Source organism: Rhinopithecus roxellana, chromosome 12, assembly GCF_007565055.1.
Source record: "Rhinopithecus roxellana isolate Shanxi Qingling chromosome 12, ASM756505v1, whole genome shotgun sequence".
Taxonomy (NCBI): Eukaryota; Metazoa; Chordata; class Mammalia; order Primates; family Cercopithecidae; genus Rhinopithecus; species Rhinopithecus roxellana.
Genome location: NC_044560.1, coordinates 117,671,502 through 117,680,751, shown reverse-complemented (window position 1 = coordinate 117,680,751; position 9,250 = coordinate 117,671,502). Strand labels below are relative to the sequence as shown.

The 9,250-nt window shown below is 50.5% G+C and overlaps 1 protein-coding gene across 6 annotated transcripts in view; it reads left to right on the top strand.

Annotated features, from left to right (window-relative positions):
- The first annotated feature begins 1,628 nt into the window (after positions 1 to 1,628).
- The window catches only part of ZNF160 (zinc finger protein 160), a 40,392-nt gene continuing 32,770 nt past the window's right edge, over positions 1,629 to 9,250 (top strand). For 4 of the 6 annotated variants that reach the window (XM_030942044.1, XM_030942043.1, XM_010376489.2 and 1 more), the window contains exon 1: positions 1,742 to 1,911. The gene's annotated coding sequence lies outside the window, so the exon portion shown is untranslated. Of the gene's footprint in view, positions 1,912 to 9,250 lie in introns of all 6 variants that reach the window. The other 2 variants (XM_030942045.1, XM_010376490.2) reach the window with 1 other exon arrangement.

Genomic DNA, 9,250 nt, shown 5'->3' with positions numbered 1-9,250 from the left:
TTGATACTGCACTCCAGCCTGGGCAACACAGCAAGATGCTCTCTCAAAAAATAAATAGACCGGGCACAGTGGCTCATGCCTGTAATCCCAGCACTTTGGGAGGCCAAGGTGTGGGGGATCCCTTGAGTTCAGGAGTTCAAAGCTAGCCTGAGCAACATGGCAAAACCTCATCTCTACAAAAAGTACAAAAATTAACTAGGCGTGGTGACGTGTGCCTGTAGTCTCAGCTACTGGGGAGATTGAGGTGGGAGGACTGCCTGAGCCTGGTAGATGAAAAGTTGCAGTGAACAGAGATGATGCTATTGCACTCCAGTCTGGGTGAGTGCACTGTACTCACCCAGAGTTGGACAGAGCAAGACTCTCTCCAACAAATACATAACATAACATAACATAACATAACATAACATAACATAACATAATTTCCCTGAATAACTGTAGTCATGTCAAATGCTCATCCACAGCTCCATAACTTCTGCTTGTGCTTTCTAGCCTTGTTTACTCCTCCATATATGAAAAAAAAAAAAATGCTTGTTAGTTTGTGTCTCTTGGACATTTTCAGATCTTGTAAATGGAACATTCTCTCTATTGCAATAGTCCTTTTGAATAAAATCTTTCCTTCTCTAAGTCTGAATTTGTCATTTACAGTGGTGTCTTAATTGTCCTGAGATAAATTATGTATATTATCTTTTTGTGGCAAAGGGCTTAATATATATTCAGTAGGTGAAAGTGGTTCCTGGGGCCAGGCATGGTGGCTCACGCCTGTAATTCTAGCACTTTGGGAGGCTGAGGCGGGTGGATCACTTGAGATCAGGAGTTCGAGACCAGCCTGAGCAACGTGGTGAAACTTCATCTCTACTAAAGGACGTGGTGGAGGGCGCCCGTAATCCCAGCTACTCGGGAGGCTGAGGCAGGAGAGCTGCTTGAACCCGGGAGGCCGAGGTTGCAGTGAGCGGAGAGCATGCCACTGCACTCCATCCTGGGCGAGAGAGTGCGACTCCGGCTCAAAAAAAAAAAAAAAAAAAAAAAAAAAAAAAAATGCATAGGCATTTGAGGTTGTCATCTCGTACGGAATAGAATAGTAAGTATTAAAAAAGGGCAAAACAATTTATTACATATTTTAAAAGTTGTTGCTAATTTCAGGGTTTTTAAATTACTTAATTTTAATCGCAGAAACTTTCCAGGATGCCATCACCGCTCCGTGTCGACCCACATTCCCAGACTCCTGGGCTGCTTCAGCGTCAATGACATTACTGTGTAAACGCGCTAGCAAAAAATGGTTTCAACATAAACCGTTTCCATTCTAAGAGGAAAGCAGTTTGGTTTCCAAAATAACCTACACAACTGTGCCTTTAACTTGAAACCTTTTGAAACACCTACGCCGTTCCACATGACACTATAGACTAAAGGCTCTGGGCGCTGGGCGCTGGGCAGTGGGCGTCACACGAAATCGCAGACCCTAGCGTGTCCCGGCCCGGCCCGCCCCGCCTCTCCCCCGAGACTCTCCCTGGCGGTCCCTCCCCGCGGTTCCTCCCTGCCCTTCCCCGGCGGCTCCTCCCCGGCCCGCCCCCGGGTCCCTCCCACTCGGCCACTCCCCGCCCATCCCCGGGGGCTCCTCCTAGTTCCTTCCCTGGGGTCCCTGCCCCGGGGCCCCTGCCCCAGCCAGGCTCTCTCAACGCCCCGCCCTTTTCCGGTTCCGCCCACCTCGGACCCCGCCCCAGGCCACTGGGTCGCTTCCCTCCGCGCAGTTGCCCCCAGACCCGGAAGTGGATCGTGCGGAGCAAGCATCACACCATGGCGTATGAGTGTTCCTCTGTGTAGAGTCAACCTGCGCCTCGCCGTCCCCCGTTCGCACACCCGATGCCCGGGGGTTGCTACGGACTTAAAATCTCCGCACCGCACCCTCCACCTCAGGTAAATAGGCCTTGCGGTGTGGGCCCGGAGACGCTTCCTTTTGGGTTAAAGTCGCCCTGAGGCTGGTCCCTGCCCCCGGTCTTTCTGCCTTGGGCCAAGTAAACATGGCCTTTCCCGGTTTTTTAAACGTTTAAGCAGGATTTTCCTGCTTAAAATCCTTTATTGACGCCTCCTCCCGCCCCGCATCGCTTGAAGTCCTCACTACCTGCCCTGGGCGCCTCCCAGCCTCGCCCTCGTCGGCCCCTGGAGCGTAGCGCCGCAGCCCCAGTCCCGGGGAGGCCGCGCCTCTGCTTGATCCTGGAATCCTGCAGATCCCACCCCGTCCTAAGGCGTCGTCGCCCCCCACCTCCCTCCTCCTGGTGCCGGGCCCTGCTGCTCCCCAGGCCTCCCCTTTGCAGTCACCGCTTCCCTTGAGCCCTTGTTGGGGAGGTGCCCAGGGCCTGTCCTGTGATACCCAGTGTTTTTGCCTGCCCAGCTCCACCCCCTGGAAAATGTACTCCTCGGACATGCAGACATCTTACTCCAAATCCTCCCGTGAATGTGTGGCCCCAGGGAATCAGGAGAGAGAGAGACAAAGAGCGACTGAGAGGAGATGGAAAAACCAAGAAAGAGAAAAAGACAAATGAGGGAGACCCATAAACAGATGGCAAAGTGGAGGATGGGTGAGGGATTTGCAAAGAGACAGAGTGAAAGAAGCAGTCAAGAAAGTAGCAGGGGGCCGGGCGCGGTGGCTCAAGCCTGTAATCCCAGCACTTTGGGAGGCCGAGGCGGGCGGATCACAAGGTCAGGAGATCGAGACCATCCTGGCTAACACGGTGAAACCCCGTCTCTACTAGAAAATACAAAAAACTAGCCGGGCGAGGTGGCGGGCGCCTGTAGTCCCAGCTACTCGGAGGCTGAGGCAGGAGAATGGCGTGAACCCGGGAGGCGGAGCTTGCAGTGAGCTGAGATCTGGCCAGTGCACTCCAGCTTGGGTGACAGAGCGAGACTCCGTCTCAAAAAAAAAAAAAAAAAAAAAAAAAAAAAGAAAGTAGCAGGGGCAGAAAAGCAATTGGCGAAATGTAGAGAAAAGCTCGATGTCCAGAGATGAAGGACTGCAAGATAAGGAGACGGACAGCAAAGAAGGAGCCTCCTCAGACAGAGAGTGAGGGAGAGGCGAAGAGATTTGGAGACAGGGCAGACAGAGCAGCGTGGTGCTGGGACAGCAAGAGGGAACAGCCAGTGACAAGGCGAGCAGAGGGAGGATTACAACACGGGGAGGCCTCGGTCTGGGAGTGCCAGATAGCGAGGATAAGCGGGTGTAACAGGAAAGAGGGAATTTAACGGGGAGAGCAGAGGAGGCGCAGAGATGGGGTAAGAAAGAGGCAGAAATAGTTGGAGACTGGGACGATGAAAAGATTGGAAAGAAAGCGCCACAAGAGGTGAAACAAATTGCAAGAATGGAGTAGAACAGATATAAGCGGGGAAACAAAGAAGGGAGAAACAGCAGGAGAAAAAAGAGCCACAAAATCAGCAGAATCCTAGGGGGAAAATAAAAGGCGGAAAAGAAGGGCTGGAGAGACAGGGTGAAAGTGAGAGGTACAAAATGGGGGGAGAGGAACACATAGTTACAAAGAGGGGCGCCCTGGGGCCAGATGAGAGGTGAGTTGAGATTGGATATGACAATCTGATTTCTCTATTTATAATGTCTTACATTTAAATTGTAACCTTACTGTTTAAATTCTACATGTAGGGATGAGAATTACGAAGCTCTGTAAAAGGCTTGTGCATTTTATAATTATGGCATCAGAGGCTAGCTTTCATTTGCCCATGCTGTTCAGCCACTTGGGCGGTGACTTGCCTCATTCAATTGTGGGTCTCCCTCTTCCTGTTTCCTAGGATGGGGTAGAGTGTGGGGCAGTGAAGAGGGGCAAGGCGTGACTGACTGTGTCACTGCCTGGTGCCTTGCCTTTACCTCTCATCTCACAGTTCATGTTGAAGGCTGAGATAAAGCTTATCTACTTCAGTCTCTTTTTCTATACATAATTATTGCTGAAGTAAGCTTTTGTAGAATCCTATATCGGCTCATGTCATTCTTTTCTAAATGTGATATATTTTCAATTTTTTCCCTTTGTAGAATTCCATATATAGTTAAATAATATATACATGTTAAATAATATATATATATATTCAAAATTGTTTCCATTCGAAGTTAATTGTGTTGAGTTCAGATTGAGGTCTGCACGCTTTCTACTCTTTATCACATATTGGAAATACTCTTTGGTAGTCAGTAGGTAATTTTATTCATATTTATTTATTTATTTATTTTTGAGACAGAGTCTCACTCTGTCACGCGGGCTGGAGGGCAGTGGCATGATCTCAGCTCACTGCAACCTGTCTCCCAGGTTTAAGCTATTCTCCTGCCTCAGCCTCCCGAGTAGCTGGGATTACAGGTGTGCGCCACCATGCCTGGCTAATTTTTTGTATTTTTAGTAGAGACGGGATTTCACTATGTTGGCCAGGCTGCTCTTGACTTCCTGACCTCAAGTGATCCACCTGTCTTGGCCTCCCAAAGTTCTGGGATTACAGGCGTGAGCCACTGCGCCCGGCCCTTATTTATTTATTTATTTTGAGATGGAGTCTTACTCCATCGCCCAGGCTGGAGTGCACTGGTGTGACCTTGGCTCACTGCCCCCTCCACCTCCCAGGTTCAAGCAATTCTCCTGCCTCAGCCTCCCAAGTAGGTGGGATTACAGGCACCTGCCACCACACCTGGCTAATTTTTGTATTTTTAGTAGAGATAGGGTTTCATTATATTGGCCAGGCTGGTCTCGAACTCCTAATCTCAAGTGATCCCTCCCAAAGTGCTGGGATTACAGGCGTGAGCCACTGCGCCAGCCATCAGTAGGAATTTTAGATGGTGTCAACGTGTATTTGGTAAAGATATCAATGACGCTTTTTTTTTTAACCTTAACATGAGAACCTATTAACTAATTTGGTTTTTTTTTTTTTTTTTTTTTTTGAGACGGAGTCTTGCTCCATCGCCATTTTTTGTATTTTTAGCAGGGACAGGATTTCACCATGTTAGCCAGGATGGTCTCAATCTCCTGACCTCGTGATCCACCTGCCTCAGCCTCCCAAAGTGCTGGGATTACAGGCGTGAGCCACTGTGCCCAGCCAACTAATTTGTTACTAGTCCGTTTTCTTCCCTTATGTCATCTGTTAAAATAGTGACCTGTGAACTGCTAAGTGGATGTCCCCTCAAGTCCCTTTTGTCAGTTCTATTTTCTGTAAATGTGGAAGGATGGGCCGGATTGACTCAAAAGCTTATTCCAGCAGAGCTTATTATGTGTTCATGAAAAAACTTGCTGAGAGAGTTCATTTCTTTTTTTTTTTTTGAGACAGAGTCTTGCTGTGTCACCCGGGCTGGAGTGCAGTGGCCGGATCTCAGCTCACTGCAAGCTCCGCCTCCCGGGTTCACGCCATTCTCCTGCCTCAGCCTCCGGAGTAGCTGGGACTACAGGCGCCCGCCACCTCGCCCGGCTAGTTTTTTGTATTTTTAGTAGAGACGGGGTTTCACCATGTTAGCCAGGATGGTCTCGATCTCCTGACCTCGTGATCTGCCCGTCTCGGCCTCCCAAAGTGCTGGGATTACAGGCTTGAGCCACCGCGCCCGGCGAGAGAGTTCATTTCTACAGCTGACAGTCTTTCACTGTTTTCAACACCAATAGCCATGTTTTCACAGTTCTGCGTTTCCTAAGTATGTTGTGTGTTTCTGGAAAAGAGGAATTAAATGTTTGGGATCAGCGTGATAAAGCCGTGAAAGAGAAGTTTCTTTTGCCCAGGTATATGAAAGAAGATCCTGGAATTTTCCAGGGGAGGTGTGAGAAAGTCTCGTGTTACCCATTGGCCCTTCGAGGCTGTCGTAGAGTCAGATACATCTTCTAATTCAACTTCGATGACTTGGTGAAACGTCTCCCCCTCTAGCCCTCAGTAAACCCACCTGCAACGTGAAGATGAGAGACTCAGTCAATATACCTCAGTCTGAGTGACACTGACCCCCTTAATGTTTGGCAAAATTGGGTGTCCATCTGTGTTTTGCAGTTCTTCTAGGAAGTGGGGAGTGCCCACTGCAATTAAAAATTTAAATGGGACTCAGTCCTTTAAAATTTAAAACAAAACAAAACTAAAACCACAAGGATGGAAGCCAGGGCATAGACTCAGAGTCAGACCATCTTCAGAGACCTGTCTCTGCATTAGAGTTATGGCTAAATCTAAAACAGTCATGTCAGTCCCTGGCAGGGAACCCTCCACCGGCTTCCCGTGTTCCCCAGGATAAAAGCCCAACTCTTCACTGTGGCTCCACAGCCCTGTGTCCAGGGCCCCTGCCAGTGTCCAGCCTCTTCCTGGGAGCTTGCCCTCATTTCATGACTCCCTCTGCCCTGGTGACGTTTGCTTTTCTCTTTTCCCAAACATCAAAACCCTTCCTGTCTCAGTCTTTGCCCCTCCTCTTACCCTATGTCCCCAAATCATCACAGCTCTGTCCCTTTCTTCTCCTTCGGATCTAGCCTCAGAGCTGTCTCCTGCCCCCTTGCACCCCCATCTGAAGTTTTCTCCACATCACTGTCTATCACGTTACTCAGGTTTCACTGTCTCCGCATCCATCACCACATCGGACACTTTTCTGCGTGGATTATTTTGAGTGTTTTGTGTCTCCGTTGGAGGACGCAGTCTCCATCTTGGCCACAGGACAACTCTAGCACCTTCTCCGGGGTTGTGATTCAGATGCTGGGGCTGGGGTCGGGCTGAGGAGTCCTCAGGGAAGACCAAAAGGATAGGGCGGGTAGTGAGGATGGTCCCATATTCTGGAAATTTCATCTGTAATTGGTCTAAACCTCCTGTGGCTATTTATTCCAGTCTATATAAGAGCAGAAGGCACGGCCGGGCGCGATGGCTCACGCCTGTAATCCCAGCACTTTGAGAAGCTGAGGCGGGCAGATCACTAGGTCAAGAGATCGAGACCGTCCTGGCTAACACGGTGAAACCCTGTCTCTAGTAAAAATACAAAAACTTGGCCAGACATGGTGGCGGACGCCTGCGGTCCCAGCTACTCGGGAGGCTGAGGCAGGAGAATGGCGTGAACCCGGGAGGCGGAGCTTGCAGTGAGCCGAGATCGCACTACTGCACTCCAGCCTGGGTGACAGAGCAAGACTCCGTCTCAAAAAAAAAAAAAGAAAAAGAGCAGAAGGCCTCACTGAGGCCTGAAAAGCCCCGCAGACCCTGTGTCCTCAGCCAGTGCTGAGGCGTCCCCACTGCCTTATCCAGCTCCCGGGTCTCCCACACTCTGCACATCACCAGGGCCCAGTGGCCATCCTGGTCAGGGGCTTTGCCTTCCAGCAGTGATGTCCTCAGAGTCAGGGGTCCTGGATTCCCTTCAGGAAGGGCAGCGAGAAGTTCAGAAGCTAAATGGGCCATGAAGAAGGCACTCCCTAAACAGCAGGGGGATTTTGCAGGTGACTGTGAGTAGAGAGACAATGGGACAATGGCAGCCTCCCTCATGAGATCTGGGGCCTCTCTTTTTCTTGGACATCCTCCATCAGCTCAGTCCGGCCGATCTTTACCTGCCTTTAAACTGGACTCCATGGTGTCCCCATATCGCTGGCAACTCCTTCCAGCAGGGCCAACTTCTAGAATCTATACTCGAGGCCCACTGTCCTGCAAATAGCGGCTGGTGTCCATTCCTGCCACATCGCTTGTGTCCGGGGCCTTTCGATCCAGTGTGCTCCTCAGGCTGGAAGAGAAGTAGAAAAATGGGGCAAGTGAAGAAGTACTTAGAGGTGTCAAGTGAGGCATGGAAGCAAGGCTGAGCCTCTGGAGGAGCTGGATGAATGCTGTATGCACCCGGCCCATGCGTGGCTGTGGGCTCACGGGGTATGTGGCACACTTGGAAAGAAGTCTTAGGTCTGGCTAAGTGGATTTTGGGGTGGTTGTGGGGCTGCAGGATCATTTTGTAACGCCCTGATGTCTCAGCTCAGGTTACCTGGGAAACAGATGCTGACCCAGAGATTTGCACACAGGAGTTTGATTGGGAAACTCATCACAGTGAAGAGGACTGAAGGTGGTGGAATCATGCAGAGAAACATCCTGAAGTGTACTTAGAACCAAGGCCTAAGCTGAGCCCATAGGGAGCTTCGGTAGCAGGAGGATGGGTACCTTGGCCTGAGGGTGTGGATCCCAGAACTGCTCCACAGCATAGCTCCACAGGGTGATTTCTGCGGAGGCTTTGGGAAGTGCGGAAACCCTCCTGAAACCCATAGAGGAAAGATAGGAGGAATCTCAGATTATTTTCTGGGTTACCTTTGGCATTCGGGGTATTTTCAGTTGTGTTTCTGAGGATGAAATGATCATGTGGAGTGTTTCCTTTCATGACGCTGGGGTCTAATTGGGGCACTGCATCATGAGAGACATCTCTGTTGTAGTGGTAGGTTTTAGTGGTATTTCCGTGTGGGGTGGAGTCACTGTGAGTAGAAATACGTTGTCCTGGGTCAGCGAGTCCCTGGGGTGTTTGTGTATATTATTCCATGAGTTTCTGGGGCTTGTGAGATTTCATAACAGGGCTTCTGGATCTTTATGAAGTACCTGGGGAATATGGGATCTTTATGAAGTATATGAGGGGTGTGGGAGTTTATAAGCATGTCTGGGTCCAGAGGGCAATGCAGGGCCTAAGAATCAGGCGCAGATGGCTTTCATTAGGGAGGGTTTGTTGTGGGGGCGTCTATGGGTGCGACTCAAGAGGGCGTGGTTGTCAGGGTCCCAGAGCAGGGGAAGGATTTCTCCAAGAATCAAGGCGAAGCAGCCCACAGGCTTCCACTGGGACTGTCCTTTGGAAGATAAAGCTGACACATTCTTGCTGCCAGGCCGGTGGCCTCTCCCTGTTTATTCCAAGATCACAGAGTCACAGGGCAGCTTGAGGACCTGAGGGGCAAGGTCCTTGAGACCGGCTGTGGAACACGGATCTTTCTCCAGTGGAGAGGGGCCACGGGGCCCTGGGAAGAGAGTTGGAGGATTACAGCCCTGGTCATGGCAGGGAGACTCAGGAACCAGAGGGAGGAAGAGCTGTGTTCATCCCCACAGGGTGCCCCTCTGCTCAGGAATTTGTGCAATAGAATGGGGTGAGCTAATGGGGTCACATTTAGGGAAAGGAGTCTTTCTGTCTGCCCAACACACATCTCACCCTATGCACACACTTCTCCCTTTCCCCATTGTCCTCTCTAAGACGGGAAACTGTTTCCCCAGGCGGGTGATTGAGGAAGAGGAGGGGTTGGTCTGTTTGTGTCTCTCCTTTCTCCCCTCCCTCAAG